At 47.1% G+C, this 26,559-nt stretch overlaps 1 long non-coding RNA gene across 1 annotated transcript in view; it reads right to left on the reverse strand.

Annotated features, from left to right (window-relative positions):
- Nucleotides 1-2,146: 2,146 nt before the first annotated feature.
- LOC148213887 (uncharacterized) overlaps nucleotides 2,147-26,559 on the reverse strand; it is a 28,019-nt gene continuing 3,606 nt past the window's right edge. Inside the window, exons 2-3 of the long non-coding RNA XR_015793657.1 lie at nucleotides 17,457-17,954; nucleotides 2,147-2,412 (exon numbers count right to left, since the gene is read on the reverse strand). This is a non-coding gene — a long non-coding RNA (uncharacterized LOC148213887). The remainder of the gene's footprint in view (nucleotides 2,413-17,456; nucleotides 17,955-26,559) is intronic.

The raw sequence follows: 26,559 nt of genomic DNA on the forward strand, positions 1-26,559 counted from the left end.
CCTCCATCTCGTCTCCATTTTTTTCCAAGTATCAAAGTGCCCATACTCAGCATGTTCCAACACCTGTCCTTTTTTCTTTAATGAGAAAGGATCCTGCACTCTGAACTAAGCAGCCATGGGGGCTTTGTAGTAAAGCTGCAGGCATAGCTAGCCAATGCCCGATTCCTTAATTCTGGGGAATCTCTGAAGGATGTGATACCAGCACCGAAGGAAAATGAAATTTTGCAGTCGTTAGTCTATTATAACCAGCCTGTGTTGAGCTGAGTTGAAATAATCTGCACCATTTTATATCACTCCCTGATTGTCCCTGTGCTTCTCCTTCTCCTTCCCTTTCCTTGGGTCAAGGCACCTTTTTGTGTCTTGAAGAACATCAGGCAGGTTAAGAACAAGGCTTGAAGCGCTGCGGGCCACCTAAAATGGCTTGGGGCCAGGTTACCCGCAGGCCCCTCTTTCCCATCCCGTTAGATCTGGCGGGGGAGGCACGCTCCAGGTCCCGTCCGTTGGGGAGACGCACCTGGCGGGGCCCAGGAAGAGGGTCTCTTCTGTCCAGGCCCACCCTCTGGAGGTCAGACTGGCCCCAACCGCGCTGGCTCTCGGGAAGGCCTTGCAGACCTTTTGCCACTGAGCCTGGGGCCTGGCGTGTGGCTGAGCCCAAACTGGTTGCGTTCATGGTGCTGATAGGTTTTGTCTGCGCCACTGGCCATGCTGTTTATTATTTTGCTGTGCTCTTTTTAACTTCTTTTATTCATTCGTAGTCACCCACTATCATACATTTGAGATATACAAATATCTCACCTTTATGAGAGTCATAAATGTCATATAAATATAATTTAATGTGATATATGTCATATAAATGGAATGAATGGCAAATAAATACATGACTTACATAACTCCCTCCGTGAATAAATTAACGATTCTAGCGGGGTTAGGTTCGGGCAAGGAATGAATGTACGGTTTGCAACAATTAAATTTTAATCCAAACGTCGCTGGAGTTCTCCACAGCGCAATAACTGCCCGCAACAACTGCAGGCTTGTGCAGGTTAAACGCTTTGGCTCCTCGGCTTCCTCGTGCAGAGCAGCCCTTTTGTTCCTCGGCAGAGCCTCCCCGCGAAGGTCTCCGGCCCCGGGAACGGCTTCTGGGGAAAGCCGCCCAACCGCCCCCGGAGTTCAGCCGGACTGCGGCTGCCCAGCGCTCGGGCGCCGCGGGCTCTTCCACCGGGGCCCCGCGGGGCGGTCGGGGCGCGCGGCTTTTCCCGCTCTGCTCGCCTGTGCGCGATTTGCAGGCTGCTGGGAGCCGCCTTTGGACCAGAGCGGCGCACGCCTGGTGGAAAGCGGGCGGGCGAAAGTTAGCTCGGCAAGTTCTCGGAGACGCCGGTGCACCAACAAACGGGGAGAACTGGGCAGGGTCGCCCACCGGACCCGCAGAAGCCAGGCTGGCCTCTGAATCTCGGCTGGGAGTGGGCGATCCGGGGGGAGGGCCGCGGACTTCTCCCCACACGCTACGGGCCCCCTCCCCCCGAAGCCAAACACCCAGGCTTAACCTGTGCAAATACGGCCTGAGCCCCGCCTCCTAGAGCGTCCGCCCCGAAGAGGCGCCGCTGGCCTGTCCCCCTCCCGTGCGCGGAGGAGGAGGCGGCGGCTGGCCGGCGAGGCGGCAGCCCCCTCTGGAAGGGAGGCGCGTGGCCGGGCCGGGGCCGGGGCCGGGGCCGGGGCCGGCGGGAGCGCCGCGGGCGAGGCGAGGCGAGGCGAGGCGAGGCGACGGGTCCGCCCCCGGGCGGGCAGGCGGGCGGGCAGGCGGGCAGGCGCGGGGCTTCCCCGGGGAAGAAGGTAGGTGCCCCTCCCGGCCGGGCAGCCGCTGGGGCAGCCGCGCGGTCTCCTCTCCGCTTCCTCCCGCCTCCCGCTCGGGCAGCGCAGCTCACCTTCGCTTCCCAGGTGCGCTTCAGAGGCACTCGTTGCACTTGTTTCCGCACTTTGCGTGGCCTGGACCTGGATCCGGGATCTGGGGCTCTCCGCCGTCTGCCTGGTCGCTGCGATCCGGTGACGCTCTTGACCGAGGCGGCCGGATCTGCTCGGCTCGGCTCGGCTCGGCGATCGCCTCGTCCCTGGCCGTCTTCCCTGGCCCCTTCCTCGGGGTTGCACTGCTCGCGACGCGGTAAGACGCCGGGGTGGTGGCAGCCCTGTTGATCTGCGGCTGGGAGAGGCAGCGGAGGGGCTTGTAATGTGGTAGAGCCCCCCCTGAATTAATTACAGCGGTTCTTCTATCGCGACCAAATATATCCGTCTGCTAGAGTTTCATTTAATAGATTTGTTTGAAATATTTGACTCCGGTGCGTGAGCGTCGGGCAGAAGTTTCCATCAGAGGATGATATACAGGTAGAGCTCGCTTACCAACTGCCTCGTTCAGTGACAATGCTGAAAAAATAAGTTTGTTTTAATCGTTTGCAACCTTTGCAGCCTCCCTCAGTCACACGACTGCCATTGTTATGATTCTGATTGCTATTATTATTTATTTGATCTGTGCCCCCCCACCTCATCTAAGCAACTCTGGGAGGCTCTCAACAGGTAAAAACAATTTAAGATGACCTTAAAAACCAATACACAAAAGTATAAAAACTATCCATAATCAATGGAAGCCTCAGAATCACCCTACATCAGCTCAGTGCAGCCCCCGTAAGAGCTCCCCCCGTTGCCAGACCCCCAGGCCCGGTGGCAGAGCCGGGTCTTCAGGGGCTTCCTAAAGGCCGAGAGGGTCGGGGCTAGTCAAAGGTCCAGGGGGGATAATGCTTCGTGCAGTGACCATTGGAACATACAACAGTGGGGAAAAAAACAGCTTTGTGACCAATTCGTGCATTTAGGACCATTGCTGCATCCTGTGGTCACACAATCGCCACTTGTGCGCTTCACAACTGGCTTGCGACAAGCACTCAGTGGAGAACCCGGCAGTAAAATCGCAAGTTGTGGTCATGTGATTTTTCACTTAGCAACTGTGCTGCTTCCTTAACAATTGAAGGGGAAGTGACATCGTAACTGTCACAGTCATGTGACTTTCTGCTTAGCGACCACGGTGCTTAGCGACTTGAGTTTCCTGTCACAATTGCAGTCGCTAAGCAAGGACTAGCTGTATATCTATATCTTTCTCTGTATAAAATAATTTAACTTAGCTGTTAACTTGCATCTGTCAGCTAAACAGGAGTAGGGTAGAATGACCAGGCCCTAAACTAAGCCACTCATCAAAGGAAAAAAAAGGCTTTTATACTCCTTTTAAAGGCCAGATTTCCCCAGAGACAAAGGGAGCTCATTCCAAGCTCACCCGAGCTTTTGTGCGTAAAGGCCCCAAACCTGCAGGCCCCGACCCTGAGCTGGGAGGCCCCCAGGATTGTAGGGAGAGAGGAAGGCCGAGGGACACTGGAGGGGACCGGGAGGCTTGAAGCACCAGCACCCATGGCTTCACCTGAGCCTGGGCTCCAGTTTATTTATTTATTTAATGTTAATTAATTTGTATTAGGGAGCTACTAAGCATGACCTAAGCATCAGGGAATTGTTTTTATTCCAGGGAGTTAATATTTTGCAAATCTTAAAGAGCTAATATTAGAGACGCAGAAGAGGGCCTTTTTATTCCTTCCAGATTGTGTTTCCCTCATTAATGTTTCCTCCTCCCTTTCCTTTTCCCTCCTGGAACTGCAGGGAGGAACAGCTATGGAGGAACAGAAGCTTGTGGTACCCAAAGAAGAAGAGGGAAGTGAGAGAAGGGGAAGAGACCCTCTCATTGTCCAAGTGAGGACCATCGGGGACTTTTTGAGCGGGGACGGCCCATCCCACTTTAAGACGGAGTCAGAGGAGGAAATGCACCAACGCTGGGACTCTCAATGGCAGGAATTCCTGAAAAGGGTGGCAGGGCTTCCCCCAGCACCGGCTCCATTGGAGGAAGATGCCAAGGACTTCCAGGTCCCCTTGGGGAGAGTCAAGGAAGAACCCCAGGAGGAGGGCTGTGGAGAGGCCAGAGGGGAGGCTGTGCTCCCAAGAGATCCGAACATCGGTGGGAACCCCTGGATGGACAGGGAAAAGCTGGATTTCTGCATGAAGGTGAAGGTGGAAGAGCCTCTGGAGGGGGTCGATCTGGAGAGGCAGTGGCCCCTGCACCCCAGGCAGTTCAGCCTCCAGGATGCTGATGAGCAACAGAAGGTATCCAGACACCAAAGACTGAACAAGGGGGGAAAGGATGGGGGGAAGAATATGAGGGCAGCTGCAGAAAGCCATCAAAATTACTAAATTTTGTGAATTTAGTAATTCTAAATTACTAAATTACTAAAATTACTGTGAAATGTGTTTCTTGCCAGCTGTAGTAGCAGGGGTCATAGTGTGTTTCAGTTTTGGTCTCAAGAGCCCCCGTGGAAACAAGGCGATTAGAATAATAGTCTCACAACATAAAACACTGGGATTCTGTTAAGGGGATTATGGGGGATTCTGTTCATCTATGGCGATCAGAGAGTTTCCCAAAGGAGAAAATTTTGCAGCAGATGATTCTGGAGTGGATCTAGAGGATTAGCAAGGCAGAGGAGGACGGTAGGGTTTCCAGGTGCTCTGTTTTAGTGAGTATTGCCTGATAAGGAAAAATAAATAAATAAAGGCCACCTTGGCCTTTGTCATAGAATATAAACCTGTTTTGGATGACCTAGAGATAATCAGGGCTGTTTATCAATAAGGACTTTGCTGCAGCAACTTTTGCGGGGTCAAATCTTTCATCTCTGATACTGATCTAATGCAGTGTTCCCCAAGATGTGCCTTCCAGATGTTCTCATCATCCTCACCATGTAGTACATTAAAATGTGGCAGTTTGGGGAAGGCTGGATTTTTAAGAGCACCAGCTTGGGAACTCTAGGTTACCATAACTGCTCAGAGTCACTGGGAGTTGGATAGTTTATAACTTTAAATTATTATTATTATTATTATTATTATTATTAGCATATGGGGTTGGATAGTTTGTGACTGAGCATGTGGTATGAACCTCATCTTTGTCGTGCAACCCGGATGAAGAAAGTCATCAAGTTCAGCCGTAATATGGTTCAATTGTCTGGGCATAATGAACACCAGTACACCTTTTCTTCGCTTAGCGCTGCAATCCTTTCGATAAATCAGAAATGAAATGGTCGCTAAGCAAACTCATGCCTGAGACAGAGAGAGAGAGAGAGAGACAGAGAGAGAGAGACAGAGAGAGAGAGAGAGACACTGTGAAGAATGGCAGTGTTACTCTCTCTCCATTGTGCATTGTTGTCTGGCACAGAAATTTGGTGGTAAATGTGCACCTTGGTTGGAAATGAATTCTTTTCCACTTTTTATTACCATTGTATTTGCAGTCCTCAACCGAGATAGCCACAAAACAAGGAGCAGCTGCATTGTAGCTTGTGAAACTAGGGTTAGGCTTATGTTGTAAGAAGACAGCCAAAGCCTTGTAAGCAAGGAAGCGTTCTGGTGTCTCTGCAGTAAATTGCTCAGAATTAGGTACAGCCACTCCTTGTTCAGCAAGCACCTTGGTTAGTGACCATTCGCAAATAAAACAGTAATGAAAAATTAATTTTGAGACCATCATATGTGCATTTATAACTTTCTCAGGATCTCTCAGTCACATGTTTGCTATTATAGTTAGTATCATGTATAACCTGCTCTTATTTTCACTTGCTTATTTACTTGTTTACACACATTTATATCCCATATCAAGATGTCTTCAAAGAGAAAGAACCCCAATTCAGCTGAAGGAGGTAGAAAGAAGCAAAGGAAAGTCATCAGTCTCAATTTGAAGATGAAGATCATCAAAGCATATGAGGCTGGGAAGAAGGTCACTAAAATAGCGCGAGAAGAAGGCCTGGCCCATTCCACCATCTCTGCTATTTTGAAGGATAAGGCAAGGATCAGAGAGGCGATGAAAGGATCAGCAGGAATGAACGCATGTATAATAAGACAGCGAAAAGGCCTCATCCACGAAATGGAAAAACTCCTTATACTTTGGATCGAAGATCAGATACAGAAGAGGCTGCCGGTTAGCCTTCTTCTCATTCAGGCTAAGGCACGCAGCATTTTCACAACGCTGAAGGAACGAGCAGGGGAGGAGTGCACCGAAACATTCACTGCCAGCCGTGGCTGGTTTATGCGGTTTCAGCAAAGATTTCACTACGAAAAAACACACACATCTGGTGAAGCTGCAAGTGCTGATGAAAAAGCGGCCAAACGTTTTCTGGATGAATTTGATGATATCATAGCAGAAGGATACTATTTGCCTGAACAGATATACAATGTAGACAAAACTGGGTTATACTGGAAAAGAATGCCAGAGCGGACGTACATACACAGAGAGGCCCAAGCAACGCCTGGATGTAAAGCCTTTAAGGATAGAGTAACCTTACTGTTGGGTGGAAATGTTGCCGGATTCAAACTGAAGCCATTTCTGATCCACAAATCAGACGACCCCTGTGAGTTCAAAAACATAAGTGAGCACACACTGCCCATTTATTACCGATCTAATCAGAAGGCCTGGATGACACACGTCCTCTTTGAAGATTGGTTTATGAATTGTTTCATACCCCAAGTAAAGGAATATTGCTGGCAAAATGGAATTCCTTTTAAAATTCTCCTGCTCCTGGACAACGCCCCTGGACATCCCCTGCATCTCGACAGTCTCCACCCGGACATAAAGGTAGTTTATCTACCCAAAAACACCACCCCTCTCCTCCAGCCTATGGACCAGGGAGCTATCTCAGCATTCAAGGCATACTATTTGCGTGCAACGTTTGCCAAAGCTTTAGCTGCAACGGAAGATGATAGGATAACCTTGCGCGAGTTTTGGAAAGGCTACAATATCCTCCATTGTATTGAAAACGTTGCAGCCGCATGGCAGGATGTTAGTGTGAAATGCATGCAAGGGATTTGGAAAAAGTGTTTGAAACCTTTTGCTGTTGTAAATGATTTTGAAGGATTTGACCACAATGAAAATGTGGACGAAATAAATAAGAAAACTTTGACACTAATGAAATCCCTTGATTTAGAGGTTGATGCTGAAGATGTGAGAAATTTGGTATCCTACACTGAGGGAGAGCTTTCAAATGAAGATTTAATCGAACTGAAAGAAGTTTTGGAAGCACAAAGCATTGTTGAAGAAGTAGTAGAAAAAGAAGAAGAAAAAAAAATTGTAGAAGTTAAGCCCAAAACGTTCAGTGTGAAAAGATTGGCTAGTGTTTTCTCAGGTGTTAACAAAATTTTATCAGAATTAGAAAGTATGGATCCAAATGTAGAACGTTTTAGAAAGGTACATTGGGAAATGTGTGAAATCTTAAAGTGTTATCGTGAAATATACGAAGGAAAAAAGAAAAAAACTGTGGAAACCAAACATGGTGGGTTATTTAAGAAAATTATTCCTTCCCCGACTCCATTTCGCTCCCTATTTCCCTCCCCATCCACAGGAATAGAACACCCAGACCATCCTCAGCCATCAACCAGCTATGCCAGCATAACTGAAGTTTCTGAAAACACAGAAAAAAATGAACCTTTCAAAGGATTTATCTCAAATTTGATGTTTACAGGTACTGTAACTATAAAATCTGATTTTGTACAGGTGGTCCTCGTTTAATGACTGCCTCATGTCACAAGCGCAGTTACAAAGGTGACGAGAAAGCAACTTTACAACCATTTTACGACCTTTACAGGTCTGCAAAGCAAAGGAAATCTGAAGTACCAGTACTGTGCTTATGATCCCGCTTCAGCTTTCCTATCCTTTACAGAGCTGCCAAGGTCGTAAATACAAGGATTGATTGTAAAGTTATTTTTTCATCACTGTTGTAAATGTGAATGGTTGCTAAATGGGGTAGTTCGTAAATGAAGGCTACCTGTAAGATCATACGCATAGGAGCATAGGAGCAGTTTCACTGACCTGGTTGCCAGCCACAGTTATAGTCTACCTGTACTCTTTTATTTTGGTAATGCTGTATTATTATGCCTAATTTTGTATTTACATAGTACAAATAGTCCTCGGGTTAGGATGGCAATTGTGACCAGAATTTCCGTCACTAAGCAATGTGGTTGTAAAGTGTCACATGACCACAACGCTTAGTGATGTCAATCTCAGCATCCCAGTTACCATTATAACCCAGAGACCGCACAGGTGATTCAGAGAGGACCTCATGTGGCTGCAGTTGTAGACAAACAGGCTGCTGGGTGAGAGCTGTGGGCTAGTGGGTAAGTGCCACATGTGAGGGCTGAGTGCGGGAAGGCTGGCAGGGGCCACAGGCAGGCTGGCAGGGACTGCAAGCAGGTGGAGTGTTGGCAGGCTGACAGGGGACACTATAGTGTGCAGGCTGGTGGGGAGGCCCTACTGAGTATGAGAACCCTGGGTTGTCATACTCTGTCATAGGGTTTCTTGGAAGAAGAAGTGGGAGTGACTTATGGGAGTGAACTGTGACCTTCCCTGCCAGCTTCCTCATTGACTTTGCCTACAGGAAGCCTACAGTGAAGGTTGCAAATGACGATCACATAACTGCAGCTCCTGCGACGTCATAATCCACCTGAATCATGACCGCAGGGATGCTGCGACGTCTGGATCTCCGAGGATGGCCATAAGTCCCCCTCGTTCAGTGCCATCATAACTTTGAACGGTTGCTGAATGAGTGGTCGTAATGTGAGGACTACCTGCAAACAAAGTGTTCTTACATTTAGTTTCCATTTAACCTTTGTGTTTCTATTTAGGCTGCTTTGTTAAAAAGGTCTATATACAGTATTAAACCAAAGCTTTAAAAATGTTGCTAAGTTTTAAATTGTCAGAATGATATGCAAAGATTTAAAAGGTAATAAATTGTTATAGTGTATTTTTTAACGGCAAAAATATGTTAGAATTAAAGAGCTCTTTGAAGTAGAACATACAAAATGTTGTTTAAAATGTCCACGTCATGAACAATAACAGAATGAAATCACATGCTAAGTCAGAATCAGATTAGGTGCAATTTGCACGTCCCTAATAAAGTTTCTTAATTTCCTCCACACTTAATATGACAAAGGAAAGGAAGTAGCATCAGGCAGCTATGTCCAGATGGTTGGCAGGTCTAGATTCGTTTGAACATTGAAGTAAAGTCTGAAGTAAGTACAGTCGCAGTCACGTCTAGGCTATTGTGATTCTCACCTAGCAACCATTTCGCTTTACGACCAGGTCCTTGGAATGGAACATAGAGTGGGTGCAATCAGCAAACCTGAGAAGGGTTCCAGGAGGCAGCTGCACAGGATTTGCTCCTTGTGATTCCCGGACCAGGAGATGTTTCAGCTGTGATGATTTTGTCCTGGTTGGAACTGCACAAAGTCCCTTTATCTAACCAGCGTCTCTGGTGGAGTAGGGAAGAGCCTTTTGGTTTTTATGCTTCAGAGTTGCAGCCAATGGTTTTCTGTACTTCCCTGCCAGTTCATCTACATCTGCGTTCAGAATTGTGGCCCAAAAGAATCTAGAGCTGCCAACCATTTGGACATAGCTGCCTGAAGGGAATTCAGAATTGGCTTGGGAAAAGTGATTTCTGTGCATTCAACTCCAAATTGGATCCCATCTCCCCCAACTACTTTGAGGGTTATTCCTCTTGGAGGGAATGGAGAACAAGCCTGCTGCATAAGTCCTCCAGGACTTCTTTGAGTTGAATCAACATTCCTTTTTGTTTTTTCAGGCATTCCAACGGATACGATGCTAAAATCTCCCAAATGGGAGGAAGAGGCCTTGGACATTGTGAAGGTGAAGCTTCCCCTGGAGATAAAACAAGAAAATGATGGGGAAGCTAACTAACTAGGTAAGGATGCAGATTGTCAGTAACTGCAAACATTTCTGGGGTGCTTTGAGCCAAGATGGTTCTCTGCACTCTTTTTGAAACCCAGGGAAGTGCCAGCATCTTGCAGAAAGAGTTGGTTGTGCAGTCCTTGACATCTGATGGTCCACCAAGCCAAATGGCATTTTGTGGGGAAGGAAATGGTCCCAGTTTCCATCACAGAATTTTTGGTTCACGGAACCTTTGCTTGAAAGGATTAGGTTGCAGAGAATGGGAAAGGATTCACTGCTAGAAAAGCTACAGTCATGGGAAAAAGAAAGTACACTCTCTTTGAGTTCTATGGTTTTACGTTTCAGGACATAATAAAAATCATCTGGTCCTTAGCAGTTCTCAAAAGTAGGTAAGTACAACCTCAGATGAACAACACCACATGACGTATTACAGTATGTCATTTTTTTAAGAAAAAGGAAGCCAAAATGGAGAAACCGTGTGTGAAAAACTAAGTATACCTTATGATTCAATAGCTTGTAGAACCGCCTTTAGCAGCAATAACTTGAAGTAATCGTTTTCTGTATTATTTTATAAGTCTCACATTGTTCTGGAGGAATTTTGGCCCACTCTTCTTTATAACATTGCTTTGGTTCATTGAGGTTTGTGGGCATTCATTTATGTACAGCTCTCTTGAGGTCCCGCCACAGCATTTCAGTCGGGCTGAGGTCTGGACTTTGACTGGGCCATTGCAACACCTTGATTCTTTTCTTTTTCAGCCATTCTGTTGTAGATTTGCTGGTGTGCTTGGGATCATTGTCCTGTTGCATGACCCAATGTTGGCCAAGCTTTAGCTGTCGGACAGATGGCCTCACATTTGACTCTAGAATACTTTGGTATACAGAGGAGTTCATGGTCGACTCAATGACTGCAAGGTGCCCAGGTCCTGTGGCTGCAAAACAAGTCCAAATCATCACCCCTCCACCACCGTGCTTGACGGTTGGTATGAGATGTTTGTGCTGATATGCTGTGTTTGGTTTTCACCAAATGTGGGGCTGTGCATTATGGCCAAACATCTCCACTTTGGTCTCGTCTGTCCAAAGGGCAGTGTTCCAGAAGTCTTGTGATTTGTTCAGATGCAACTTTGCAAACCTAAGCCATGCTCCATGTTCTTTTTAGAGAGAAGAGGCTTTCTCCTGGCAAGCCTTCCAAACAAACCATACTTGTTCAGTCTTTTTCTAATTGTACTGTCATGAACTTTCACATTTAACATGCTGACTGAGGCCTGTAGAAACTGAGATGTAACTCTTGGATTTTTTGCAGTTTCTCTGAGCATTGCACGGTCTGACCTTGGGGTGAATCTGCTGGGACGTCCACTCCTGGGAAGGTTGGCAACTGTCTTGAATGTTTTCCGCTTGTGAATAATCTTCCTCACTGTAGAATGATGGACTTTAAATTGTTTGGAAATGGCTTTATAACCCTTCCCAGATTGATGGACAGCAACAATTGCTTCTCTAAGATCATTGCTGATGCCTTTACTCTTTGGCATTGTGTTAACACACACCTCAATGCTCAAGACCTGCAAACTCCTAAAACTTCGGCTTTTATAGAGGTAGTCACACTTGCTGATGATCAGTTGATCAAGGGCATTTGATTACCAGCACCTAGCTGCTACCTAACCTCTTCATACCTGTGGAAGCAGTAAGGGTGTACTTTGTTTTTCACACATGGCTTCTCCATTTTGGCTTTCTTTTTGTAAAATAAATGATGAAATGGTGTAATATGTCATGTGTTGTTGTTCATCTGAGGTTGTATTTACCTACATTTGAGAACTGCTAAGGACCAGATGATTTTTATTATGTCCTGAAACATAAAACCATAGAACTCATAGAGGGTATACTTTCTTTTTCACATGACTGTAGAGACCTGCTGCCAGTTGAGCATGTAATATTGGGCTGGTTGTCACCTGTGTTCCCAACTGCTGCCAGGTGGACCCATTATGTGATGGATTTATGCGCCATCAAGTCAGTGTTGATTATTAGTGACCACATAGATAGATTTTCTCCATGATGAGATCCATAACTTAGTGGTACAGATTAGAGAATCTTACATTTGGAGGAGGCCAGCAATTCGTAATGCTTGCTCTGTAGCTTAGTGATACATGAACTATATTCTCTGTTGCCCAAGAAGAGAGTCTTCTCGATGATGAGGTCCTCCCAAAGTGGAGTGTTCAGGTGGATGCTGGAAGGCCTTCAAATGAGGATGCTTGAATTGGGATTTCCTAGGTCAAGTGGGAAGGGGAAGACGAGATGGCCTTTAAGAGAATAGGGTAAATGGAAGAGGGAAGATTTGGGGACAACCTCCGATACTAGAATTTATACAAGAAGTTGTCTGAAATGGAAGTTATTGTTAGGGGGGCAATGTGACATAAATGCTTTTCTGTTTCTCTCAGAATATGATGGATATGGGCCAACCCATAAGGAGATGAACTTCCAGGTGGGAAGATCTGAAGAAATAAACATTTGCAAGAGTTGGAAGAAGTCAAAAGATAATTTTTCTGGGGTTCTGGGATTAAAAGAAATCCAAGAAATCCACAGGGAGCACAAAGGCACTCAGGAATGAAAGCAAGTGAAGCTTCCCAACCTGAAGAAGGTGATAAAAACTTAAATGAAGCCAATTTTCAGTGTGACAAAAAGCACCTGTGTATCCACATGGGAGAAAAGCCACATAAATGCTCCGATTGAGGCAAAAACTTCATTGGGCAAGATGTCCTCATCAAACATAAGAGGACCCATACAGGAGAGAAGCCATATGAATGCTCTGAGTGTGGGAAAAGCTTCCAGATCAGCTGCCACCATAAAAGGACACACACAGGTGAGAAACTGCACAAGTGTTTGGACTGTGGCAAAAGCTTCAGTGAGAGCATCGCTAGTGAAACACGAGAGGACCCACACAGGCGAGAAGCCTTACGAGTGCTCCGAATGTGGGAAAAACTTTCAGACCAGTTCCCAGTTGAAAACACACAAAATGACGCACATGGGTGAGAAGCTATGCCAGTGTTTAGACTGTGGACAGAGCTTCAGTCAAAAGTCACAGCTTGTGATCCACATGAAGGCCCACAAAGGAGAGCGGCCATACAGTTGTCCTAAGTGTGGGAAGAACTTTGTTTCTAGCTCACATCTCGGGAAGCGTACTATTGTGCACACGGGTAAGAAACCCCATAGGTCGCCTACTGTGGAAAAGCTTCCATAAGAAATCCAACTTGGAGGTCCACGAGCGGATTCATACCAGGGAGAAACCATACAGATGCTCACTGTGTGAAAAAAAGATTCTGTAGTTCTTTCATACTTAATAAACACATGAAAATCCATCCAGGAGGGACATCCTAGAGGGCAGTAACATACAATCTCAGAGATTCTGGAAAACGTCCAGAGACGCTACTAGTGTTGGAGTGAAACAGCAGGCAGGTGAGAATCAAGCACAATGGTTGTCGCTGGCTTTTAGAAATAATGACACATTAAAATATAAAGAAGCACTGGTTTCACATTGAAGTTCTTTTTTAAACCTCTGGGATCGGTGGCAGGTTAGAAATGACTCTTTTCTGGAATCTTCTGAACTGCCCCATAACTCAGTAAAACCTATTCAGCAGGGAATATTTGGGTGGCAAAGAAAAGGGGATTTTTCTAGAAGTGCCCTCAAAGGCCCACACCCATTCTTCACCCTCTAAATTTCACCAAGGCTCACTCTACCTATCTATTATCTCTCCTGTGGTTGCCTACTTTCATTAATTAATTAATCAGTCAATTCTATGATTAGATTACCACCCAGAGTCCTTGAGAGTCATTTGCTGATGTTTTAAGTTTGTTTATTTAAATAATTTATATGGCTTCCCATCTCCTAACAATGACTGTGGGTGACATCTGAGTCATAGACTCAGTTTGTACCAATGAGAAAACCACACCCCCACCAACACTGGCAGAGCAAACTACTGTATATAAACAGGCAGCAAACTCCACACTCGCACTGATGATGTTCCCTCGTTGGGTAATGAAACATCTGCAAGCAAACAAGCTCAGAGAGCACCTAGGACTCCACAGACTGGTGTTCCTCAACCTTGGCAAGGCTGGCTGGGGAATTCTGGGAGGTGAAGTCCACACATCTTAAAATTGCCAAGGTTGAGAAACACTGATCTAGATACCAAATGTCTGAGGTTGAAGGAATGATGTAGGCATGGAAGGCATCTTCTGGACACATTGGACTGGGGGAAAAGTGCAGTGCTGGAAACATTAGAACTGTCTATAGAAATACTGAACAAAAATCATGAGAGGTGTGAATATAATGGGTGAAAGAAGGGCTGGATTTCCCTATCTTGCAGAAGGAAATGCCAGGGCCTTTAAGTGGTAGTACAGAGTGGTTTCAAACTAAGAGAACATACCATGTTCCTAAACGTTCTTCCATGTTGTTGCTTTGTTGTTATCTATATACTACTAAAACCCTGTTGTCTGTAACATTCAACTGGGCGAAAAGGTGTGTCATAGGGCAACAATTTTTGAATCAAGGTACCTCAAATCGGCTAGCTTACAGAATGTGCCCAAATTCCATCATCCATTACTCCAGTGGGATTGAAATTTGGGAAATTTGTGGCTGCTTCAGCACTGCACTGCAGCTTTCAGCCCAGATCATGTGATTGTCATGGGTGTATTCCCAACCTCTTTCCGGCCTCCCTCTTGTCCCCTGCGCCCAATCGTCTGGCGGCAAGGCCTGACAGGTGAGCGGTGATTGGCTGCTTTGGAACCAAGGCAGAAATTTGAAATCTCTTTAACGGCAGTTGGTGGTGAGGGAAGGACGAGGGAGTGACTCCGATGCCTGCTGACAAGGTTGGGCTGGCTATGGGGTGTTGGTGGTCAATGGGTCAGTCCTCTTCCTCTAGGGAGGGGCCCTTGGGGACATGCCAGAATGGGGGGTAGGGGGCGGTTTTTCTCACAGACTGCGGTTCCCTTTGTTCCACCTTCCCCCCAGCAAAGTGGCAGGTTGAGAAGGAGGGAGGAGGAGGCGGCAACTTTACCAGGGCTCTTGGGAAGGGAGGACATATGGTAAAAGGCTATATAATATGTGGAAATAAAGGGATGGAGAGAAGAAAGGAAGGAAGAGGAAGGAAAAGGAAGGAAGGAAAGAAGGAAGGAGGGAGGAGAAGCGGAAGGGGAGGGAAGAAGGAAGGGGAGGGAGGGAGTGAGCAAGTGAAGTAAGGAAGAGGAAGGGGAAGGGAGGGAGGGAAGGAACGGGAAGAGGGGGTGAAAGGGAAGGAAGGAGGGAGGGTGGGTGAGGGAGGAAGGAAGGAAATGAGGGAAGGAAGGAAGGGGGAGGAAGGAAGAGGGTAGAAGGGAGTGATAGGAAGGGAAGAAAGAAAGGGAGAATGAGGAAGGGAGGAAGGAAGGGGGAGGGAAAAAGGGAAGGAAGGAAGGAACTGTTGTAACCAAAGTGCTGAACAAAGGGACTTACGGTCCTTGCACTTACAATCTTCGCAGCCCCCCCCCCACTGTCATATGATCATGATCCAGGTGCTTGGCAACCAGCTCACACTTATGAGGGTTGCAGCGTCCCAAGGTCACATGATCGCCATTTGCAACCTTCCCAGCTTGGTTCCAACAAGCTGTGTGATTTCCTTAATGACCACATGATTTGCTTAACGGCCATGGTGATTCACTTAATGACTACTGCAAAAAAGGTTGTAAAATCAGGCATGAGTCAACCGCCCTGCTTAACAATGAATTTTCCAGTCCCTATTGTGGTCGTTAAGCGAGGACTACATGTAATCAGCATGTTCCAACACCTGTCCTTTTTTCTTTAATGAGAAAGGATCCTGCACTCTGAACTAAGCAGCCATGGGGGCTTTGTAGTAAAGCTGCAGGCATAGCTAGCCAATGCCCGATTCCTTAATTCTGGGGAATCTCTGAAGGATGTGATACCAGCACCGAAGGAAAATGAAATTTTGCAGTCGTTAGTCTATTATAACCAGCCTGTGTTGAGCTGAGTTGAAATAATCTGCACCATTTTATATCACTCCCTGATTGTCCCTGTGCTTCTCCTTCTCCTTCCCTTTCCTTGGGTCAAGGCACCTTTTTGTGTCTTGAAGAACATCAGGCAGGTTAAGAACAAGGCTTGAAGCGCTGCGGGCCACCTAAAATGGCTTGGGGCCAGGTTACCCGCAGGCCCCTCTTTCCCATCCCGTTAGATCTGGCGGGGGAGGCACGCTCCAGGTCCCGTCCGTTGGGGAGACGCACCTGGCGGGGCCCAGGAAGAGGGTCTCTTCTGTCCAGGCCCACCCTCTGGAGGTCAGACTGGCCCCAACCGCGCTGGCTCTCGGGAAGGCCTTGCAGACCTTTTGCCACTGAGCCTGGGGCCTGGCGTGTGGCTGAGCCCAAACTGGTTGCGTTCATGGTGCTGATAGGTTTTGTCTGCGCCACTGGCCATGCTGTTTATTATTTTGCTGTGCTCTTTTTAACTTCTTTTATTCATTCGTAGTCACCCACTATCATACATTTGAGATATACAAATATCTCACCTTTATGAGAGTCATAAATGTCATATAAATATAATTTAATGTGATATATGTCATATAAATGGAATGAATGGCAAATAAATACATGACTTACATAACTCCCTCCGTGAATAAATTAACGATTCTAGCGGGGTTAGGTTCGGGCAAGGAATGAATGTACGGTTTGCAACAATTAAATTTTAATCCAAACGTCGCTGGAGTTCTCCACAGCGCAATAACTGCCCGCAACAACTGCAGGCTTGTGCAGGTTAAACGCTTTGGCTCCTCGGCTTCCTCGTGCAGAGCAGCCCTTTTGTTCCTCGGCAGAGCCTCCCCGCGAAGGTCTCCGGCCCCGGGAACGGCTTCTGGGGAAAGCCGCCCAACCGCCCCCGGAGTTCAGCCGGACTGCGGCTGCCCAGCGCTCGGGCGCCGCGGGCTCTTCCACCGGGGCCCCGCGGGGCGGTCGGGGCGCGCGGCTTTTCCCGCTCTGCTCGCCTGTGCGCGATTTGCAGGCTGCTGGGAGCCGCCTTTGGACCAGAGCGGCGCACGCCTGGTGGAAAGCGGGCGGGCGAAAGTTAGCTCGGCAAGTTCTCGGAGACGCCGGTGCACCAACAAACGGGGAGAACTGGGCAGGGTCGCCCACCGGACCCGCAGAAGCCAGGCTGGCCTCTGAATCTCGGCTGGGAGTGGGCGATCCGGGGGGAGGGCCGCGGACTTCTCCCCACACGCTACGGGCCCCCTCCCCCCGAAGCCAAACACCCAGGCTTAACCTGTGCAAATACGGCCTGAGCCCCGCCTCCTAGAGCGTCCGCCCCGAAGAGGCGCCGCTGGCCTGTCCCCCTCCCGTGCGCGGAGGAGGAGGCGGCGGCTGGCCGGCGAGGCGGCAGCCCCCTCTGGAAGGGAGGCGCGTGGCCGGGCCGGGGCCGGGGCCGGGGCCGGGGCCGGCGGGAGCGCCGCGGGCGAGGCGAGGCGAGGCGAGGCGAGGCGACGGGTCCGCCCCCGGGCGGGCAGGCGGGCGGGCAGGCGGGCAGGCGCGGGGCTTCCCCGGGGAAGAAGGTAGGTGCCCCTCCCGGCCGGGCAGCCGCTGGGGCAGCCGCGCGGTCTCCTCTCCGCTTCCTCCCGCCTCCCGCTCGGGCAGCGCAGCTCACCTTCGCTTCCCAGGTGCGCTTCAGAGGCACTCGTTGCACTTGTTTCCGCACTTTGCGTGGCCTGGACCTGGATCCGGGATCTGGGGCTCTCCGCCGTCTGCCTGGTCGCTGCGATCCGGTGACGCTCTTGACCGAGGCGGCCGGATCTGCTCGGCTCGGCTCGGCTCGGCTCGGCGATCGCCTCGTCCCTGGCCGTCTTCCCTGGCCCCTTCCTCGGGGTTGCACTGCTCGCGACGCGGTAAGACGCCGGGGTGGTGGCAGCCCTGTTGATCTGCGGCTGGGAGAGGCAGCGGAGGGGCTTGTAATGTGGTAGAGCCCCCCCTGAATTAATTACAGCGGTTCTTCTATCGCGACCAAATATATCCGTCTGCTAGAGTTTCATTTAATAGATTTGTTTGAAATATTTGACTCCGGTGCGTGAGCGTCGGGCAGAAGTTTCCATCAGAGGATGATATACAGGTAGAGCTCGCTTACCAACTGCCTCGTTCAGTGACAATGCTGAAAAAATAAGTTTGTTTTAATCGTTTGCAACCTTTGCAGCCTCCCTCAGTCACACGACTGCCATTGTTATGATTCTGATTGCTATTATTATTTATTTGATCTGTGCCCCCCCACCTCATCTAAGCAACTCTGGGAAGCTCTCAACAGGTAAAAACAATTTAAGAAAACCATAAAAACCAATATACAAATGTATAAAAACTATCCATCATCAATTTAAAAACAAAATCACAATCAACTGCATAATTCACCCTACATCAGTACAGTGCAGCCCCTGTAAGAGCTCCCCACCGTTGCCAGACCCCCAGGCCCAGCGGTAGTAACCATTTGAACTTACAACCGTGGGAAAAAAACAGCTCTGCGACCAATTCTCGCATTTAGGACCATTGCCGCATCCTGTGGTCACACAATTGCTACTCGTGCGCTTCACAACTGGCTTGGGACAAGCAGTCCATGGAGAACATGGCAGGAAAATAGTAAGTCGTGATCATGTGATTTTTGACAGCAATCATGCTGCTTCCTTAATGACTGAAGGGGAAGTGACATCGTAACTTTGTCACGGTCATGTGATTTTCCGCTTAGCAACCACAGTGCTTAGCGACTGAATTTCTGGTCCCAAGTGCAATTGCTAAGCAAGGACTACCTATATATCTATATCTTTATCTATCTATATACTACTAAAACTCTCGTGTCTGTAACTTTCAACTCGGAAAAACGGTGTGTCATAGAGTAACAATTTTTTAACCAAGGTACCTCAAATGGACTAACTTACAGAATGCATCCAAAATCTGGGACCCATTGCTCCTGTGGGATTGAAATTTGAGAAATTTGTGGCTGTTTCAGCACTGCTGTTCTGCTGCTGCGCCTTCCTCTGTCCCCTGCACCCAATTGGCTGGCAGCAAGGCCCAACGGGCGAGTGGCAATTAGCTGCTTTGGAACCGAGCCAGAAATTTGAAATCTCTTAATGGCAGTTGACAGTGAGGGAAGGACGAGGGAGCGACTTGGATTCCTGCTGGTGAGGGAGGGCTATCTGGGGCGATGCCCGTGGTCAAAGGGTGAACCCCCTTCCTCTCCCGAGGGAGGGGCCCTTGGGGACACGCCGGAAAGGGGAGCGGGGCTGCAGTTTTCCTCACGGTCCTTGGCTCCCTTTGTTCCACCTTCCGCCCCAGCAAAGTGGCCGGCAGTTCTGTGGGTCAGCAGAGGAGGGGGAGTGGGAGGCGCCATCAGGGCTCTCCTGAGGGTTGTGAGGGGAGGGCAAATGGGACAAGCCTATATTATATGTGGAAAGGAAGGAGGGAAGGGAGGAAAGAAGGAAGGGGGAGGGGGGTCGCTTTCTAACGAGATGGGCGGTGACAAATTTGATATATAAATAAATAAATATAAGGAAGGAAGGGGGAGGGAGGGAGGGGGAGGGAGGGAAGAAAGGAAGGGGAAGGATGGGGAGGGAAGGAGGGAGAGGGAGGGAAGGGAGGGATGGGGAGGGAAGGAAGGAGAGGGAGAGAAGAAGGAAGGAAGGGGAGGGAGGAAGGGAAGAAAGGAAGGGGAGGGATGGGGAGGGAAGGAAGGAGGGAGGAAGGAAGATTTCTGATGCTTCCTGCCAGCTTCCCACAAACAAAGTCAATGGGGAAGCCAGCAGCAAGTTGGAAGTCACTCCCACTCCCACTGCTTTTTTGCTCTTGGTCATTCTGTTCCTTTGTTTAGGTAAGGAAATATGAGGTTGTCGAGTATACTACTAAAATTCTCATTTTGTTTATCTTTTTGTCTGTGTGTATCCTCAAGTTAGCCCAAACAGTGCATTATATTGCAACAATTTTTGAATCAAGGTACCTATAATCCACTAACTTAAAGAATGAGTAAAAAATCCGGACCCATTACTACAGTGTAATTGAAAGTTCCAGGACGTTCAGACCAGTTTTATTCACAAAGTTGGGGCCATTGCAGCATCCCCGTTGTCACATGATCGTGATTTCCGACATCCCCTGCCAGCTTTCCAGAAGAAAAGTAAATGGGGAAGCCGGCAGGAAGTCGGAAGTCGCTCCCTCTCCCATTGCTTTTTTGCCTGTCCATGGTCATTCTGTTTATCTGTTTAAGTAAGTAAATGTTGATTTATTATTGAAGTTTGCTTGCCACTACGATTATTTTTCTCTTTATGATATATAGTCTTCTTAGATGATGACGGCACTGTCCAGCATCGGGGTAAAAAAATAGCCTAATTATGCCGCGTGGAAAGAGAGGGCGGACGTCATGGTCAAGAGATGACACCAAGTGTCGTCGGGACGCAGCAAGGAGGAGGAGAGAAAGAGAGAGTGAGGAGGAGAGACATGCACGTCTCCAGAAAGATAGGGAAAGTCACAGAAGGAGGAGAGAGGAAGAGACAAAGGAGCAGAGAAATGCACGTCTCCAGAAACAGAGAGAAAGAACAAATAGCAGAAGGCACAAAATGAGGAGACAAGAAGAGACAGAGGAGGATAGGGAAGATCGACTTGAGAATATGTGGCAAAGAGTAATAACTGCGAGAATTGCTGAACACGGCAATACCCGCCTTCGACAGAGAAAAGCAAGGCAAAATGTACGACTCACAAGGCATAATATTTCTGCTATGTTGGTGCAATGATGAAACTATGCCCTCACTGTCATGCCTTCCTATACCCTAGAGAAACCGCCAAGGATGACCCACCGGGTCAGAGTTGTCTAGTATAAAATAATTTAACTTAGTTGTTCACTTGCAACTGTCAGTTAAACAGGAGTAGGATGGAATGACCAGGTCCTAAACTAAACCACTCATCAAAGGGAAAAAAAGGGGGGGTTATGCCCCCTTTAAAGGCCAGATTTCCCCAGAGACAAAGGGAGCTCATTCCAGGCTCACCAGACCTTTTGTGTGTAAAGGCCCCAAACCTGCAGGCACCTAGCCTGAGCTGGGAAGCCCCCAGGGTTGTAGGGAGAGAGGAAGGCCGAGGGACACTGAAGGGGACCAGGAGGCTTGAAGCACCAGCACCCATGGCTTCAACTGAGCTTGGGCTCCAGTTTATTAGGAAGCTACTAAGCATGACCTAAGCATCAGGGAATTGTTTTTATTCCAGGGAGTTAATATTTTGCAAATCACAAAGAGCTAATATTAGAGACGCAGAAGAGGGCCTTTTTATTCCTTCCAGATTGTGTTTCCCTCATTAATGTTTCCTCCTCCCTTTCCTTTTCCCTCCTGGAACTGCAGGGAGGAACAGCTATGGAGGAACAGAAGCTTGTGGTACCCAAAGAAGAAGAGGGAAGTGAGAGAAGGGGAAGAGACCCTCTCATTGTCCAAGTGAGGACCATCGGGGACTTTTTGAGCGGGGATGGCCCATCCCACTTTAAGACGGAGTCAGAGGAGGAAATGCACCAACACTGGGACTCTCAATGGCAGGAATTCCTGAAAAGGGTGGCAGGGCTTCCCCCAGCACCGGCTCCATTGGAGGAAGATGCCAAGGACTTCCAGGTCCCCTTGGGGAGAGTCAAGGAAGAACCCCAGGAGGAGGGCTGTGGAGAGGCCAGAGGGGAGGCTGTGCTCCCAAGAGATCCGAACATCAGTGGGAACGTCTGGATGGACAGGGAAAAGCTGGATTTCTGCATGAAGGTGAAGGTGGAAGAATCTCTGGAGGAGGTCGATCTGGAGAGGCAGTGGCCCCTGCACCCCAGGCAGTTCAGCCTCCAGGATGCTGATGAGCAACAGAAGGTATCCAGACACCAAAGACTGAACAAGGGGGGAAAGGATGGGGGGAAGAATATGAGGGCAGCTGCAGGAAGCCATCAAAATTACTAACCTGTGAAATGTGTTTCTTGCCAGCTGTAGTAGCAGGGGTCATAGTGTGTTTCAGTTTTGGTCTCAAGAGCCCCCGTGGAAACAAGGCGATTAGAATAATAGTCTCACAACATAAAACACTGGGATTCTGTTAAGGGGATTATGGGGGATTCTGTTCATCTATGGCGATCAGACAGTTGCCCAAAGGAGAAAATTTTGCAGCAGATGATTCTGGAGTGGATCCAGAGGATTAGAAAGGCAGAGGAGGATAGTAGGGTTTTCAGGTGCTCTATTTTAGTGAGTATTGCCTGATAACAAAAAATAAATAAATAAAGGCCACCTTGGCCTTTGTCATAGAATATATAGCTGTTTTGGATGACCTTGAGATAATCAGGGCTGTCTATCAATTGCTTGAGATAAAGACATTACTGCAGGAGCTTTTGTGGTGTGAAACCTTTCCAATACTGATCTAATGCAGTGTTCCCCAAGATGTGCCTTCCAGATGTTTTCATCATCCTTACTGTGGCAGTTTGGGGAAGGCTGGATTTTTAAGAGCACTGGCTTGGGAAGTCTAGGTTAACATAACTGCACAGAGTTGGGCAGCTTATACATTTAATCAAATGTTATTACCATTATTATTTTAAACATATAGGGGTTGGATAGTTTATGGCTAATCATTTTGTAGGATCCTTTTCTTTGTTTTGCAACTTGCATGAAGAAAGTCACCACATTCAGACATAATATGGTTCAGTTGTCTGGGCATAATAACTTATATGAACACTAGTACACCCTTTCCTCATTAATGATGTAATCCCTTCCTTAAGTCTGAAGTGAAACGGTCACTAAGCAAACTTGTGCCTGAGAGAGGGAGGCAGAGAGAGGGAGAGAAACATTGCAAAGATTGCTGGTTTTTGCAGTTTCATTCAGATAAAGTTCTTTCGTGCAGCAATGCTCACTCCGTTGTGTGTTGTTGGCAGACGGAGAAATTTGGTCGTAAGTCTGCGCATTGGTTGGAAAATGAATTTTTTTCCAATGTTTATTACCGTCATGTTTGCGAACAGTCGCTAATTGAGTTAGCCGCAAAAGGAGGAGCGGCTGTATTGTGGCTTGTGAAACCAGGGTTCGGCTTATGTTGTGAGAAGCCGGCCAAAGGTTTGTAAGCAAGAAAGTGATCTGCTGCCTCTGCACTAAAAAGCCCAGCATGAGGTACAGCCACTCCTTATTCAGCAACTACCTCAGTTAGCAACCACTCGCAAATACAGCAGTAATGAAAAATTAATTTTGCATCCATTGTGTGCATTTACAACTTTTGCATCTCTTTCTCAGTCACATGTTTGCTATTACAGTTAGTATCGCGTATAACCTGCTCTTATTTTCACTTGCTTATTTACTTGTTTACACACATTTATATCCCATATCAAGATGTCTTCAAAGAGAAAGAACCCCAGTTCAGCTGAAGGAGGTAGAAAGAAGCAAAGGAGGGTCATCAGTCTCAATTTGAAGATGAAGATCATCAAAGCGTACGAGGCTGGGAAGAAGATGATTAAAATAGCGCAAGAAGAAGGCCTGGCCCGTTCCACCATTTCTGCTATTTTGAAGGATAAGGCAAGGATCAGAGAGGCAGTGAAAGGATCAGCAGGAATGAACGCATGTATAATAAGACAGCGAAAAGGCCTCATCCACGAAATGGAAAAACTCCTTATACTTTGGATCGAAGATCAGATCCAGAAGAGGCTGCCGGTTAGCCTCCTTCTCATTCAGGCTAAGGCACGCAGCATTTTCACAACGCTGAAGGAACGAGCAGGGGAGGAGTGCACCGAAACATTCACTGCCAGCCATGGCTGGTTTATGCGGTTTCAGCAAAGATTTCATTACCAGAAAGCACACACGTCCAGTGAAGCTGCAAGTGCTGATGAAGAAGCGGCCAGACGTTTTCTGGATGAACTTGATGATATCATAGCAGAAGGGAACTATTTGCCTGAACAGATATACAATGTGGACAAAACTGGGTTATACTGGAAAAGAATGCCAGAGCGGACGTACATACACAGAGAGGCCCAAGCAACGCCTGGATGTAAAGCCTTTAAGGATAGAGTAACCTTACTGTTGGGTGGAAATGTCGCCAGATTCAAGCTGAAGCCATTTCTGATCCACAAATCAGACGACCCCTGTGAGTTCAAAAACATAAGTGAGCACACACTGCCCATTTATTACCGATCCAATCGAAAGGCTTGGATGACAGACGTCCTCTTTGAAGATTGGTTTATGAATTGTTTCATACCCCAAGTAAAGAAATATTGCTGGCAAAATGGAATTCCTTTTAAAATTCTCCTGCTCCTGGACAACGCCCCTGGACATCCCCTGCATCTCGACAGTCTCCACCCGGACGTAAAGGTAGTTTATCTACCCAAAAACACCACCCCTCTCCTCCAGCCTATGGACCAGGGAGCTATCTCAGCATTCAAGGCATGCTATTTGCATGCAATATTTGCCAAAGCAATAGCCGCAATGGAGGATGATAGGATAAGCTTGCGCGAGTTTTGGAAAGGCTACAATATCCTCCATGCTATTGAAAACATTGCAGCTGCATGGCAGAATGTTAGTGTGAAGTGCATGCAAGGGATTTGGAAAAAGTGTTTGAAACCTTTTGCTGTTGTAAATGATTTTGAAGGATTTGACCACAATGAAAATGTGGACGAAATAAATAAGAAAACTTTGACACTAATGAAATCCCTTGATTTAGAGGTTGATGCTGAAGATGTGAGAAATTTGGTATCCTACACTGAGGGAGAGCTTTCAAACGAAGATTTAATTGAACTGAAAGAAGAATTGGAAGCACAACGGCTACTGGAAGAAGAAGGAAAAGAACAAGAAAAAGAAGGAAAAAAAAATGTAGAAGTTAAGCCCAAAATATTCAGTGCGAAAAGATTGGCTGGTGTTTTCTCATGCGTTAACAAAATTTTATCAGAATTAGAAAGTATGGATCCAAATGTAGAACGTTTTAGAACGGTACATTGGGAAATGCATGAAATCTTAAAGTGTTATCGTGAAATATATGAAGGAAAAAAGAAAAAAAGAAAAAAATCTCCAACTCCATTTCCCTCCCTATTTCCCTCCCCATCCACTGGAATAAAACACCGAAATGATTCTCAGCCGTCAACCAGCTATGCCAGTGTATCTGAAGTTTCTGAAAACACACAAAAAAATGAACCTTTCAAAGGATTTATATCGAATTTGATGTTTACAGGTACTGTAACTGTAAAATCTGATTTTGTACAAGTGGTCCTCATTTAACAGCTGCCTCATGTCACAAGCGCAGTTACAAAGGTGACGAGAAAGCAACTTTACAACCAATCCTCATATTTACGACCTTCACAGGTCTGCAAAGCAAAGGAATCTGAAGTACAGATACTGTGCTTAGGATCCTGCTTCAACTTTGCTTTATAGAACTGCAAAGTTGTAAACACAAGGATTGATTTTAAAGTTACTTCTTCATCACTGTGATAACTGCGAATGGTTGCTAAATGAGGCACTCACTAAATGAGGACTACCTGTAAAACGATAAGCACAGTTGCAGTTTCATTTACCTTGTTGCTGGGCCCAATAATTCTCTACCTGTACTCTTTTATTTTGTAGTGCAATACAATTATACCTAATTTTGTACTTACATAATACAGGTAGTCCTCAGGTTACAGGGTATATTCTAATGGCAAAACTATGTTAGAATCAAAGAGCTCTGAGGTAGAAAGTACGAAATGTTATTAACCATGTCCACTTCAGGAAAGATAACAGAAATTGAGTTTGAAAGGCTGAAGTAAAGTCACAAACACAGTTACGGTCACGTCTAGGCTACTGTGATTCTCACCTAGCAACCATTTCGCTTAACGACTTGGTCCTTGGAATGGAATGAGGAGTGGGTGTAATCAACAAACCTGAAAAGGCTTCTAGGAGGCAGCTGCATAAGATTTGCCCCTGCCAGACCCAGGAGATGTTTCAGTTGTGGTGATTTTATCCTGACTGGAACTGCACAAAGTCCGTTTTCTTACCAGCATGTCTGGGGGAGTGGGGGAGAGCCTTTTGGTCGCTATGCTTCAGAGTTGCAGCCAACGGTTTTCTGTACCTCTCTGCCAGTTCATCTACATCTGAGTTCAGAATTGTGGCCCAAAAGAATCTAGAGCTGCCAACCATTTGGACATAGCTGCCTGAAGGGAATTCAGAATTGGCTTGGGAAAAGTGATTTCTGTGCATTAAATCTCCAAACTGGATCCCATCTGCCCCAACTACTTTGAGGGTTATTCCTCTTGGAGGGAATGGAGAGCAGCCTGGTGCATAAGTCTTCCAGGACTTTGAGTTGAACCAACTTTCCTTTTTCTTTTTTTCAGGCATTCCAACGGATACGATGCTAAAATCTCCGAAATTGGAGGAAGAGGCCTTGGACATTGTGAGGATGAAGTTTCCTCTGGAGATAAAGCAAGAGAATGATGGGGAAGCTAACTAACTAGGTAAGGATGCAGAATGTCAATAATTGCAAACATTTCTGGGGTGCTTTAAGCCAAGATGGTTCTCTGCACTCTTTTTGAAACCCAGGGAAGTGGCAGCATCTTGTAGAAGGAGTTGGTGGCGCAATCCTTGACATCTGATGGTCCACCAAGCCAAATGGCATTTTCTGGGGAAGGAGATGGTCCCAGTTTCCATCAGAGGATTTTTGGTTCACAGAATCTTTGCTTGAAAGGATTAGGTTGCAGAGAATGGGAAAGACGTGACTGTTAGAAAAGCTAGAGATCTGCTGTAAGTTGAGCATGTAATATTGGGCTAGCTGTCACCTATCTT

The sequence above is a fragment of the Python bivittatus genome, unplaced genomic scaffold, assembly GCF_059951505.1.
Source record: "Python bivittatus isolate LINGU-HERP-01145 unplaced genomic scaffold, Pbiv_v1 ctg000810_np1212, whole genome shotgun sequence".
Classification (NCBI taxonomy): Eukaryota; Metazoa; Chordata; class Lepidosauria; order Squamata; family Pythonidae; genus Python; species Python bivittatus.